Source organism: Schistocerca nitens, chromosome 6 (assembly GCF_023898315.1).
Source record: "Schistocerca nitens isolate TAMUIC-IGC-003100 chromosome 6, iqSchNite1.1, whole genome shotgun sequence".
NCBI classification, from domain to species: Eukaryota; Metazoa; Arthropoda; class Insecta; order Orthoptera; family Acrididae; genus Schistocerca; species Schistocerca nitens.
Genome location: NC_064619.1, coordinates 637,007,882 through 637,022,641, shown reverse-complemented (window position 1 = coordinate 637,022,641; position 14,760 = coordinate 637,007,882). Strand labels below are relative to the sequence as shown.

General features: G+C 42.9%; 1 non-coding gene across 1 annotated transcript; it reads left to right on the top strand.

Moving 5' to 3' along the window:
• The first annotated feature begins 6,759 nt into the window (after positions 1-6,759).
• On the top strand, positions 6,760-6,843 carry Trnas-gga (transfer RNA serine (anticodon GGA)). Its single transcript is given in 2 exon segments — positions 6,760-6,799; positions 6,809-6,843. It is a non-coding gene; the product is annotated as a tRNA-Ser (tRNA).
• The last annotated feature ends 7,917 nt before the right edge of the window (positions 6,844-14,760 follow it).

Genomic DNA, 14,760 nt, shown 5'->3' with positions numbered 1-14,760 from the left:
CAAATGTAGTAACCTAGTCTCAGACCAGTATACAGTACAGATACGGGTATCACAACTATTAATTGTCCTATTGTCTGTTGGCTTTTGTTTCGGAATCTTCGATGGACATATGTTTAACGATATTTCTAATGTTTCGCCTCCACGAGTGGATGCGTATCGACGGGGCGGTACAGCCTACTCTTTCTTCCTTTTCTTTACGAGTATCTGGCATCGTCAAAGGTTCACCCTCGATTGCTAATGCCGGAACGTCACAAAAATGCATAACCATTCGTCGGCCGAAGATATGGAGACCAAACACAACAAGCAATACGTCAAATCCATTTATTTGGATTTTTGTCAACGAACAATGGACTGAGTTATCTGATCAGATTACGAAGCGTGGCCCTATTTTGCGTACCTATAAAGATGCGATTCTTTGTGACTTTGCTGAATAAAAGCCGAATAGACGTCTGTCGACCATTTCGACTCGCATTGTGTGGGTGCGTAAACTTTCTGCGCATGCCGATAACGTCGATTATTTTAGCAACAATGGCACGGTATTTAGAATTTATTTTGATATAATTATTACGATTTCTGCATTACATGTTGTTTCCTACAATGTATTTTGTATTACCCATAAGTAATGTAATACTGTGGTTTATTGGTCGTTAAGCAGCGTATAGCGATTCGTCACACTTCTGATAAATTGTGCTTTATTTTTTCTTTATTTGTTGTTAGATCTGCCTTTTGTTAATACGTACTTTATTATGTACCGAATCTGTATCCAGTTTTGCTTATCCTAGTCACCTAGCGTCTTAATATCAAACTTCTGAGAGTAGGGATAACCATTTCGTAGCCCAGATGGTATCTCTCTTAATTCGCCATAACTTTGCAGCTGTTCATCCTGAAATTCATCGTTTTTTACCGGAAATTCGACGTCTGAGCGCATTTCTATGAGATGATTCCTGTTTCTCATTTATTTCTTCTGTCCTTATCTGTAATCACATGTAATTTTGACTTCTCCTTCCGCCATCGAGGTATCAGTACATTTATCCACTAGTATCAGATTTACATTAGCTTTGTACTCTACTTGTCATTGCCTTTTAGATCGCAGCGTACACAGTGTTTCATTAACGCGAACTTCATCTTGGACAGATCACTTAAACACGGCACTTTCTGTGATAAATTTACAAAGACGTCGCGACGGTGAAACTCACAGTATTACATCGAGATCACCGTGTGGATCGACCGTGCAGCCAAAGATCTAATTTCATGTATATGTTATTCCTCTTTACCGCCGATCACCGTCTCTGGTGACTTGTGCATCCATGGCCGCATGTGCAGTAGTGCGGTCCATAGGTTTAAAAGGACGGAGCAAGTGCCAGAGCGTCAGTCAGCTCGACTCACTCTGAAGGTGGCTGGACGATATACAGCAGAAATATTAGAAGAAGAAGTGGAATTTAGGCGGCTGCACGCCCGAAATTTTATGGAAGCACTGATTACTCGTACTCACTGCTAGATGGAGCTGGCAGTGGCAGCGAGGGAAATAAATTTTTTCCCAGTGAGAACTCCTATTTGTAAGTAGATACACGACATCTACGAGAATAAATGTGCAGTGGCACTACCCAGTATTTTAGGTAAAAGTGTTAAATATTTTGTATAAGTGACTGAGAGAAGCATGGAGGGTGTCGCGGAGTACTGGCCATAAGCAGAGCTATGTCGACATGTAGCGCACAATAATAAAATACTGGCCATTAAAATTGCTACACCAAGAAGAAATGTAGATGATAAACGGGTATTCATTGGACAAATATATTATTCTACAACTGACATGTGATTACATTTTCACGCAATTTGGGTGCATAGATCCTGAGACATCAGTACCCAGAACAACCACCTCTGGCCGTAATAACGGCCTTGATACGCCTGGCCATTGAATCAAACAGAGCTTGGATGGCGTGTACAGGTACAGCTGCCCATGCAGCTTCAACACGATTCCACAGTTCATAAAGAGTAGTGACAGGCGTATTGCAACGGGCCAGTTGCTAGGCTACCATTGACCAGACGTTTTCAACTGGTGAGAGATCTGGAGAGTGTGCTGGCCAGGGCAGCAGTCGAACATTTTCTGTATCCAGAAAGGCCCGTAAAGGACATGCAACATGCGGTTGTGCATTATACTGCTGAAATGTAGGGTTTCGCTGGGATCGAATGAAGGATAGATCCACGGGTCGAAACACATCTGAAACGTAACGTCCCCTGTTCAAAGTGCTGTCAATGCGAACAAGAGGTAACCTAGACTTGAAACCAATGACACCCCATACCACTACATCGGGTGATACGCCAGTATGGCGATGACGAATACACGCTTCCAATATGCGTTCACCGCGATGTCGCCAAACGCGGATGCGACCATCATGACCCTGTAAACAGAACCTGGAATCATCCGCAAAAATGACGTTTTGCCACCCAGGTTCGTCGCTGAGTACGCCATAGCAGGTTCTCCTGTCTATGATGCAGCGTCAAGGGGAACCGCAGCCATGGTCTCCGAGCTGATAGTCCATGCTGCTGCAAACGTCGTCGAACTGTTCGTGCAGATGGTTGTTGTCTTGCAAACGTCCCCATCTGTTGTCTCAGGGATGGAGACGTGGCTGCACGATCCGTTACAGCCATGCGGATAAGATGCCTGTCATCTCGACTGCTGGTGATACGAGGCCGTTGGGATCCGGCACGGCTTTCCCTATTACCCTCCTGAACCCACAAATTCCATATTCTACTAACAGTCATTGGATTTCGACTAACGCGAGCAGCAATGTAGCGATACGATAAACCGCAATCGCGATATTCTGGACCTTTCTCAAAGTCGGAAACGTGATGGTACGCATTTCTCCCCATACACGAGGCATCACAACAACGTTTCACCGGGCAACGCCAGTCAGCTGCTGTTTGTGTATGAGAAATGTGTTGGTAACTTTCCTCATGTCAGTACTTTGTAGGTGTCGCCACCGGCGCCAACCTTGTGGGGATGCCCTGGAAAGCTAACATTCGCATATCGCAGCATCTTCTTCCTGTCGGTTACATTTCGCGTCTGTAGGACGTCATCTACGTGGTGTAGCAATTTTAATGGCCAGTAGTGTACACGCGCGATTGTGATGCGAATCATGGATAGCTGAGCGTAGCGCTAAACTGACCCGTGCAACAAAGAACGATGTAGTAAGGGCGTCACCACAATCGATCGAGGCTTTTTGGTTAAGCTGACGTGACTACATACCAGGCTTTGAGAGAAACAAATGGGCTGTAGCGGAGTGTAAATGAGGCAGAACACCCGCATCACGACGCCGGATCACCACCGGACCGCGAGGCTACTAGTTAGCGCAAGCAGCAGTCTCTGCTTCGAGGCCAGGCTGCTTCTGCCGCCGCACTGGATCCTTCACGGGAGTCGGTACCACGGCCCTCCCGGTCTTCTGTCCGTGCCTGCCGCCGCCTACAGTGAGGCCCAGAGAGGTCCTCGGCGTCATAACGCCTGCCATTGGCCACCACCTGGACGAGAAGCGCAGGTCGAGACAGGCGCGCAGCCGCCTCCGCCATCGCAAGTTAGAGCAACGGAGCCACCGCCTGGCAAGTCGCTCTCGGGTAAGCGCCGATGTCACAACTGGCCGTGGACTTGCCTTCGCCGCTGGGGCGGAGTCCTGACGCAGCATCACCGGGCGTCGTCCTAGAAACCAACGCCAGCTACCCAGTCCAGAGCTCACGAGGATGGGCGTGCCTGGCTCATGTAGAATTGAAGGTATAATAAATTTATATTGTTAAATTGTCCATATCTTTTCCACTTTTACCCCATCACCTACGGCATCAGCAAACACGCTCCACCTGTACAGAGTTGCAACTACAATGTGGACCAAACAAATGGATAATACTGGAGAAAAATACTTTCCTGAAAGACGCATAGAACTAAGCCTTCTAGTACGTATATACAAGGAAATGATTGTTCTTCTATTGGATTCATCAGAATAAATTATTGTGGCTCTGCAAGTATATGTAATACATTTCGTTGTACGTGGACTAGATGTTAATATCCGGTTCCCGTCAGATCACCGAAGATAAGCGCTGTCGGGCTTGGCTAGCACTTGGACGGATTACCATCTGGTCTGCCGAGCGCTGTTGGTAAGCAGGGTGCACTCATCCCTTGTAAAGAAAACTGGGGAGCTACTTGACTGAGAAGTAACGGCTCCGGTCTCGTAAACTGACATACGGCTGGGAGAGCAGTGAGCTGATCACATGCCCTCCACATCCGCACCCAGTGACGCCTGTGGGCTGAGGATGACATAGTGGCCGGTCAGTACCGTTGGGTCTTCCAAGCATTATTCGATCGGAGTTAGTTTAGATGTTAACATTTCGTGATAGCCTTCTACTTTAAGAAACCCGTCAGGTGTAAGACATGCGATCTAGCGACCAATGTAACTCTGATTTAATTCCTCCCACGGTTTTCGCGAATGCTGTGCTAGGAGTCATGGTGCTGGAATTAAAGAACTCAATATTCTTGAACGTTAACCTCATCAGTCAATAATGATAATATGAAATCCAGGAAGACTGTGTATGTTTCTGCACATAAAATGCCAAATAACCTCCCCCCCCCCCTGACAATATGGACCACTACGTTCACCATCCACAATTTCAAATAAAGGATGCTGATTTTCTTCATATAACCAGTGCATGTTTACCAGATCGCTGTAATGGACATGGCCGGCCGGGGTGGCCGAGCGGTTCTGAGCGCTACAGTCTGGAACCGCGTGACCGCTGTGGTCGCAGGTTCGAATCCTGCCTCGGGCATGGATGTGTCTGATGTCCTTAGGTTGGTTAGGTTTAAGTAGTTCTAAGTTCTAGGGACTGATGACCTCAGAAGTTAAGTCCCATAGTGCTCAGAGCCATTTTTTTGTAATGGCCATGACCGACTCACCCAGAAACACTATTGTAGGTTCTTTTCCTGTTTGGTCGCAAGTTCATAGATAAAACTTGAGGTGACTATGATCATTTTCATCTTAGAAATTAGACGTCCGTAACTAATGTGAGTAATTACTGCAAGAGCAGCTAACACAGGATCTATCCCCCTCATTTGCACTTATAATTCATTAATACTTTTTTACTTTCTGTGCTCACCTCCTGAAGGTACGCTCTTTCAAAGTGCGATGCAGCCAGGCACGGAATGGCAGTCGTGCTGGTAAACGTTTATTTCTATGATCCACAACATTAGAGACATTTATGCCTGATTCGCCACAAATTAAAATGTACGTTCTATTTGCTCTTCGTGAGAATACTGCATTTCATGCACTACCGAAAGTCCCATAGCAAAACCGCAGGAATCGTTAAGGAAAGTCAGAATTAAGAAGACGTTTTAAAAAGCAGGCGGAAGATAACCTCGAACTACCTTTCGTTCTATGAATTAACAGAAGAAAAATGATTAGCTATGGCATAACACTGTTCCATAAGAAATTGAATAAAAAATCATGGCCGACAGTCAGTAACGTTCTGCTGTTTATTAATGCTGATACCAATAAAAAAAAACTTCCGGTTGAGTAATATACTAGGTAAAATATTTCACATTAAGATATTATTTGTTTGTATTCGCATCATAACTTCAGTTCAGTGAGTGTTTAGGTAAATGTTACTGTACAAATTGATCCGTTCCCTTTTGTAAAATATCCAATTCTAAATTGGTTTTCTCTTTCAATAAAACTCAATTGCACAGACAACAGCTGCACAGCGGAAGAATCGTTCTAGTACAAGAATGTTACAGACATTTTGTAGACTCTCGTCGGTTATGCGAATCTGATCTGTAGCGTTCTTTCTCGGAAACTTTTGATGCCTCAAATCAAAACACTCACCATGGACAACATTTGTCTTTACTCTGTCGTAATCAATTAAATTGCCTGTCTCTTTCACAGCAAATGAGTTATCTCAATTTGGTAAAGACTGACAGCTACTGTTTGAAAGTAAATATTGGTTTTCGCGAGCAACACGTCTAAATACAGCACTTACTTTTCTAATTTATTGTTTACAAGCTCTATGAAACAATTTCAGTAATGAGATCTTATTTTGCAACGAGAGCTATGCTTTATACTTTTATGAAGGATACTCATAAATCTCCTTATGCAGTTCATTATTTCAAGGAGCTATAGGGGCAGTTACGCGTTTCAAACCCAGGTCTCACATTATGAAAAGTTAACAAGCACTTCCATACCACGTTTTGGCGCCTGAAGTTTGTGCCTGTTTTACGTTCTGATGTTACGCTCGGGTCTAATAAAAGTACGAAGCCACTACTTCACAAGCGTTGACGATAATTACACGAAGTTTATGAATGGCCTTTCCACTCATTGTTTCACGTAAGACTTTATACTTATTTGGAAGTCACTTAAAACACATGCGTAAATCACTTGGACATTTTCCTGTGGATAGCGAACTGGTGTGGAGAAAGGTAAGACGAAGAGCGCCAGCCAGATATTTACAACGAAATCGTGTAGCTGTTCATTACATATCAAATACTAATGAATGAAACTTTCTTTCCATTCTGAACTGATCAGTGTGATGTGTAGCCCCAGGGAAATGACAAATACACACATGGAATAGTTGTAGCATACAATCAAACAGTCAATGACTGTCCCCTTAAATTTTTTGCTACGTCTGTATCACATGCTGGCTCGAGGCTAATTTGAACACGCCTTTCAGTTGCGTAACAGAAATGATACAAGGGCGACAAATGAGGAGACGTTGTCAGATCGGTAGCCGGCCGGAGTGGCCGAGCGGTTAAAGGCACTACAGTCTGGAACCGCACGACCACTGCGGTCGCAGGTTCGAATCCTGCCTCGGGCATGGATGTGTGTGATGTCCTTAGGTTAGTTAGGTTTAAGTAGTTCTAAGTTCTAGGGGACTTATGACCACAGCAGTTGAGTCCCATAGTGCTCAGAACCATTTGAACCATTTTATTTTGTCAGATCAGTAAGTGATCCGCATATTCAGGAATTACCAATTAAGAACAGTTATCACGTTCAGCAACTGCTCCCCCCGCCCCCCTACACGCGCACACAGTCATTCCACGAGATGGAGATGGTGACGTGTGGATCGAAAGAGTACCTCCTCGAAGTAACCTTTCACTAGCACATCAGCGGACACTTTTACACCGATAGGATCACCGTAAACAGAAACGAGACGCATCCTGGAAAAGCACAGTATGCCATTCTCCCAGTTGACTCGGGCTCTCTAACAATCAATTCTGTTGTCTGTGGTACGGTGTTATCGGTGTACGGTGGGTGAGGACTCGACATCGCAACCCAGCAACCAGTATTCTGTTCCTGACGGATCGTGTTGTAGCCTGCCTGTAACCTCTGCATGGAGTTCAGCTTTTGTCATCAGTCTCAATGTCAGAACTACTCAACAAATCCCAAGATAATCTAGGGGATAATTCTACTGTAAGGTTCCGTTCCTAATCTTGTTCCTTTGGTGTTGTTCCGAATCCATTTCATCATCAGACCTTCTGGAGTTATTGCTCTACAACCAGCTGTGTGTAAGATCTAGCGGTGTCATCCTCACAAGTCCCTCATGCCACTAACTTTCTCAGAATCTAAAATATGGCGATGAGCAGCACGTGCACGTCCTCTGAAAATGTTCTGTTCCGATCATAGCTTGAAAAGTTCCAAAAAAGTTTGACACACCCAATAGAACACACTTTGTTCTCCACCTGTAGTAATGACATTTTTCCGTACTGAAAGTACTAAAAATAAACTCCTATAAGGATGATATTTTAATCAGAATATCTATCCGGTATTGTAATGCTACGGTGATAGTTTGGTAACATTCAATCTGAGCGCTCAAGTTCCTGCACTGAGAACTCAGCCTGTAGGGTTTGAAGTGGCTGTAGCTTTTGTGATATTTCCCAAAGGAGTTTTGTGCTTCAGCAGATGTGTGGAGCAGTTCTCTTTGGAATCCATAGTTAATGTTACTTGTAGACCACGTCGCATCGACACTTGCTTCTTGGCAACCAAACTCGTTATACTGTATCACTCTACTGTTGTCAGTTAAATATATGGACACTGATTTTCAAGACTATGATTCTTAATATCGATGTATGTTGAATAATGTAACATGTTCCAGTCATTTTTCATTTGCGACAGTCACTAACACTAGTGCAACTTCCAGAAGGCACATTAACTACACTCCTCGAAATGGAAAAAAGAACACATTGACACCGGTGTGTCAGACCCACCATACTTGCTCCGGACACTGCGAGAGGGCTGTACAAGCAATGATCACACGCACGGCACAACGGACACACCAGGAACCGCGGTGTTGGCCGTCGAATGGCGCTAGCTGCGCAGCATTTGTGCACCGCTGCCGTCAGTGTCAGCCAGTTTGCCGTGGCATACGGAGCTCCATCGCAGTCTTTAACACTGGTAGCATGCCGCGACAGCGTGGACGTGAACCGTATGTGCAGTTGACGGACTTTGAGCGAGGGCGTATAGTGGGCATGCGGGAGGCCGGGTGGACGTACCGCCGAATTGCTCAACACGTGGGGCGTGAGGTCTCCACAGTACATCGATGTTGTCGCCAGTGGTCGGCGGAAGGTGCACGTGCCCGTCGACCTGGGACCGGACCGCAGCGACGCACGGATGCACGCCAAGACCGTAGGATCCTACGCAGTGCCGTAGGGGACCGCACCGCTACTTCCCAGCAAATTAGGGACACTGTTGCTCCTGGGGTATCGGCGAGGACCATTCGCAACCGTCTCCATGAAGCTGGGCTACGGTCCCGCACACCGTTAGGCCGTCTTCCGCTCACGCCCCAACATCGTGCAGCCCGCCTCCAGTGGTGTCGCGACAGGCGTGATTGGAGGGACGAATGGAGACGTGTCGTCTTCAGCGATGAGAGTCGCTTCTGCCTTGGTGCCAATGATGGTCGTATGCGTGTTTGGCACCGTGCAGGTGAGCGCCACAATCAGGACTGCATACGACCGAGGCACACAGGGCCAACACCCGGCATCATGGTGTGGGGAGCGATCTCCTACACTGGCCGTACACCACTGGTGATCGTCGAGGGGACACTGAATAGTGCACGGTACATCCAAACCGTCATCGAACCCATCGTTCTACCATTCCTAGACCGGCAAGGGAACTTGCTGTTCCAACAGGACAATGCACGTCCGCATGTATCCCGTGCCACCCAACGTGCTCTAGAAGGTGTAAGTCAACTACCCTGGCCAGCAAGATCTCCGGATCTGTCCCCCATTGAGCATGTTTGGGACTGGATGAAGCGTCGTCTCACGCGGTCTGCACGTCCAGCACGAACGCTGGTCCAACTGAGGCGCCAGGTGGAAATGGCATGGCAAGCCGTTCCACAGGACTACATCCAGCATCTCTACGATCGTCTCCATGGGAGAATAGCAGCCTGCATTGCTGCGAAAGGTGGATATACACTGTACTAGTGCCGACATTGTGCATGCTCTGTTGCCTGTGTCTATGTGCCTGTGGTTCTGTCAGTGTGATCATGTATCTGACCCCAGGAATGTGTCAATAAAGTTTCCCCTTCCTGGGACAATGAATTCACGGTGTTCTCATTTCAATTTCCAGGAGTGTATTTGGCGAGCTGTTATGTGGAGACTAAATTCATGATTATCAAATCTGTATCCAGCTGGCCAGCTTGTGATCTGCCATGTGTTACATTAGACTGTAAATAGATTCTGTCAAGGGATTTTTCTTTCCTGTTCTTAACGAAATTCCTGTAGTGCATGACATAGCATTTTGTTTCTGTGATTGTGTCCAGAAGTACTGTTCTTAGCAGATTTCTATCATGATAGAAATCTGCCAATGACAGTACTTCCACTTATGGCATGTATCGGTTAGAAAAATGCACCGATGATGACTGTTATCAGGCGAAATTGATCTGCAACAAGATAAATTATGTTTCCGCGACTGGTTATTATATTATTTATAATTAAGATCAGTGTTTCAGAGGGGCGTGCATCTGCATTCAGACGTTAAGGGGCTCCGGAACGCCCTATACTTGCAATGTTAAAATAACGCTTATAAATTACATCTTTCCTCACAAAGTATTTGAGGTAGGAAGTTGAACTTTTTACAGATTATTTATTGGAATATGGGCTACAACTTAACACAGGGATTTTACAAAATTTTAGTTCAGTTATTAAAGATGATTTTTTTTCAATTGTAAAGAAAATTCACAACCTTTTATTGAAATTTTTTATTTATATATTCAAAACTACACAGTTTTTTGGAAAAAGGCTGTGTTAAATAATGCAAAAGGTACTGTGTAACATTTACTGAAAGTTTGAAACAAATATGTTTGGAAGATCCTTAGAAAACATGTAATTAGTATGAGAAAATAAAAGTTTTGGGAATCGAGCGACAAAGATTGGATTAACCTTTTAGTGCATTCCAGGTCCATAGGATGGATTATCTTCATCCTCTGCAAACTCCTCCTCCAGCTTCCTCTTGTTCCTCCTCCTGTTTACTCTTGCTTGTATTTCTAGACTCTTTACAGCCCTGTCTGCAGCCTGAAGGCGTTCCTTGTCTAAAGCAAGCATCGCTCGTTGTTGTGTTCGTAGATTTTACTACCATTTTCTTCAGTGGCAGTTACTGCAACACTGTTCCAAAAGGTGGTCATGTATGAACACTTATCACATTTCAGTTGTATTTCACTAGCAGGTTCTACGTGCTTTATTATGGAGAGTTCCAGACCAACTTCACTACAATGAATACATCTTACACAGTTTGAAAAAATTCCTTTGAGAACCGACATATCAAATATTTCATTCACATCCGATTCGCCCATAAAACATTCATAGTTTTCACTCATTGAACCAAGCTTCTTCTGTGAAGTATTTTCTTTCCCACTTTGACTGCTATGGGCAGGTGTACTTGAGAGGTTAGGTTCACTCACTTGGTTATCGTCTTTATTGTTTACAGTAATAACACATACCTTTGGCTTTCCAACATTTCTCCTTTTCTTAAAAGCCTTCAGAGGTTTTCTAATAACTTTACTTTTACTCATTATTATACTTCAACAAAACAGAGACTAAAGAAACAGAATTAATTACGAATATTTTCGAGATAACGACAGAGTAAATAAACATGAAACAATCGACAATCACACCAGCGATATATATTGAACCATCACAGGTTAGCCACAACACATACTTTATCTCACATCACTAAAATGTACCTGATGAACACGGACGTTAATAATAACACCATTTGACAGCAGTTTAACAGCGCCACAGTGGGTCACGCCTACGTAGAACACATTTCAAAAAAAAATTTAAAAATAGTTGTAGTCTTCGGAATTGAATAAATTATATATCTATTAAAAGGTAATAGTCCGCAGATTCAGAAAACGCAAAAAAGTAAAAATTGAACTTTTCCTGATTTTGAGCCTTTCCGGAGCCCCTTAACTCTTTCTTCGTTAAAATATAGGAACTAAACTTAAACCGGTTTTCAGTTACTTGATTTTGAACTTCCATATTTCCTATTGACGTTTAAAAACTTACGTAACATCGCCATTCTGACACATACTGCACAGTCGCACGATTGGTTTCATCAGCCTTTATGGACGCATTGCAATTAGTGTGATTAATTTAGTGGTCCTTGCTTCACAGTGCTTTGCACAAGCAGCGTGATTTGCTTTGAGATGCACATGCAGCTAATTGGTCTGTTAGAGTTACTAATTACAGAGCAGAGTGGACATCCACATACGCAGGTAATTATCCAGTTTTAGGATCGTGGCGGACAATTTTTTGGTGGGTTTAGGAAGCAGTGAACATCTGTCTATTTCTGTATCATTCCAACCTAGAATAAGTAATTGCATTTGCACCTCATGTACGACAGTTGACCCTACGAAGTCTTGATCGCTGAAGGGCTAGTTACTGTTTGACGTGTTTTGCAAATATGCAATTCTCATATTCAAGTCATTAATTATGGAAGTCAGGGAACATACTGCAAATTAACGTTTTCAATTTTCACCTATTGGGTCGAAGTTACTAAGTTGTACAGTGTAAGTTTCGGTAAATTAATTTCGCATGTACACCATGAGAATAGTAATTAGTAATAAATTTCGTATGAAGAATTTCCAGCTACTAAATTTTCGTTCGCAATTGGTAGGCATGACTCCACATCACGTTTGGATCGTTGCATTTAGAACGTTCATAACATTCCACATCCAGACTGTTGTACAGTGGCATTCCATTTAGAAAGTGGCAGCATTAGATATTTCCCATATATTGAGTTAAAGCATAACCACTACATTTGCAATATTTGACTGTAGCTGCGGACTTAAAATTACATTACAATCACAGTTAGAACATTAAACATAAACGCTGCAGCCGGCAACGTCCTACACCAAGTTCGTATTACAAAGAATTCTTTTATTAAAGAAATTGTCGTGGTCGTCATTTTCCGGCAGGATGTGTGTGAGTTCTGTGTTCGGATATCTACATACATGAAAATGAGTTTCCGCATCGATGAAAGATCGTCACCTGAGAACGGTTCGGCCGATTTGGTTAATTGTGTGTGTGTGTGTGTGTGTGTTTGTGTGTGTGTGTGTGTGTATGTCTGTCAGGACGAATTTTATATGATAGAAAATTTTTGTAAAATTCACCGAAAATGTCGGAAACTAGGATGGTATTTTTGTATCAAAAGACCAATGAAAGAAATGAGACAGTCGGTTTCACAGTTCTGCTGGCAATTGTTTTCATAACAAAACAAAATATGACGTCCAGTTTGATAGCTCTGCTGCCGCTTGTTTTCATAAGGACAACAAATTCCGCATTGAATATTGATATTTAGTAAAGAAGAACACCATTGAAAGCGATATTTCCGAGTATTGTCTGTGGTGGTCATACATGAGGTGTAATGAAAAAATTGGATTCCTGTTAGTTCGTGGTAATTTGGTGTGTCGCGAACATTCAGTTGATTTCAGTTCCTCGATTACTACTTTGGAGAAAATGGCATGAGTGAGGTGTCGAAATATCAGTCGGCGTACACGCTACGCAAGCCAACTACACGATCATCGAGTCAATACGACTGACTAAGAGCATAGACAGCTTTCGGAGGCAGCTCAAATAAGAATTTTTCAAGCGCGATCCGCTATGTCCGGAACAATGGAGACAATCGAGTTCAGCTCTCTGATTTGAAGCATATTCTGCGCCCAAGCTACCACTGAATTTGCACGCTACAGATGAACCTACGTGCAACATTGCCAAACATTCAACAATTGCAGAAGTATACAGAATTGCACAATAATAATTTGGTATGTGTGTACGACGGCGCACATAGGAGCACTGGGGGCACCCTTTCCTACGTTGAGGGATTTGCGTAACAACCTGGACCTCTTTGGAGGTACGATGATGCTGCTGGCCGGAAATTTTCGTTAAACGCTGCCGATCATTCCAAGATCAACAGCTGCTGATGAAATAAACGCTTGCTTGAAGTCACCTGTGTAGTGGAGATACCTAAACATTCTCAAGTTCACAACGAATATGTTCGAATTTTTTAATGTTGGGCTCCATAAGGTTCCCTTTCTGTGCAGCGACCGTGGAATATAAAATTATAAAGAATATAGCAACCAGTCGCTGAAACATATTTTATTTATCTTGTTGCAAATCTATTTCTACTGATACCAGTAATCATCGGTGCCAAATACAAGAGGCAAGACATAAACAACAACTGCTTTAACAAACGAAAAACTGACAATAAAACATAGTCACATCAATTACAACACATATAGATTTCTGAAATTAAAATATCAAAGTCATAACATACCATTTTTCTAACCGATACACGTCATAAGTAGAAATATTGTCCTTGGCAGATTTCTATCATGAAGTGACACATCATAGGTCAACACTACAACAAGACAACATGAGGGGCCGCCACGTTGCAATAAGCGCCCTCTATGTAAAATACAAAAGTAATGTGAAATACAAGCAATAAGGAATATATCACATTACAAAAAATTATACAGCGATGTTAATTGGTAATTCTAATGTAAATAATTACAACAAGCGAAAATGTGTGAATCATTGGTTGTTAGATGATAATAATAAATTAAATATATACGTAAAACTACGATTGTCAAAATTGTGAGAAGAGATAAACTCAGTAAAATTATGATTCCACTCACACAAGTTTAGGAAATGAAGCTTATTTGTCGTAATGAGAAAACCGAATAGTGGTATCAATGACCATCTGCCCTTCTACGTACAAACTACAAGGGCATCAAAAATCACATGTATATTACTTCCAATACATGACGCTAATTTACTGAATGCACAAACCAAAGTTGACAGATTTCAGATAAAAATTACAGTACTAGACAAACAGTCGTATTATTTAAATAATGCGATTAACAAAGTGTTACGCATATAAAGAACCACGTAAGTGGAGAACGACTTTAGATCTGCTATGCGAACTATATCTTCATGAACAAATGTACCATTTGATAATTTTCGCACATAAGCTGAGCCATTTTTATTCAAGAAAGTTATTGTTAGATGGTAACTAAACACCAGTTGGTAACTAAACATCCAGTTGGTTTTACGAATTTGAGCGTTCTGCAGTTGTAGTTTTTTGATTGACTTTTCACCACCTATTTTATCGCCGGTGAGTGGCAGTGACGTGCCAATCATTGTACCAGTTACAACCATACTTATGAGAAATATAAGGGCGCATGGTACATGTGTTCATGAAGATATACTTCGCATAGGCGTTATCAATGTATGTG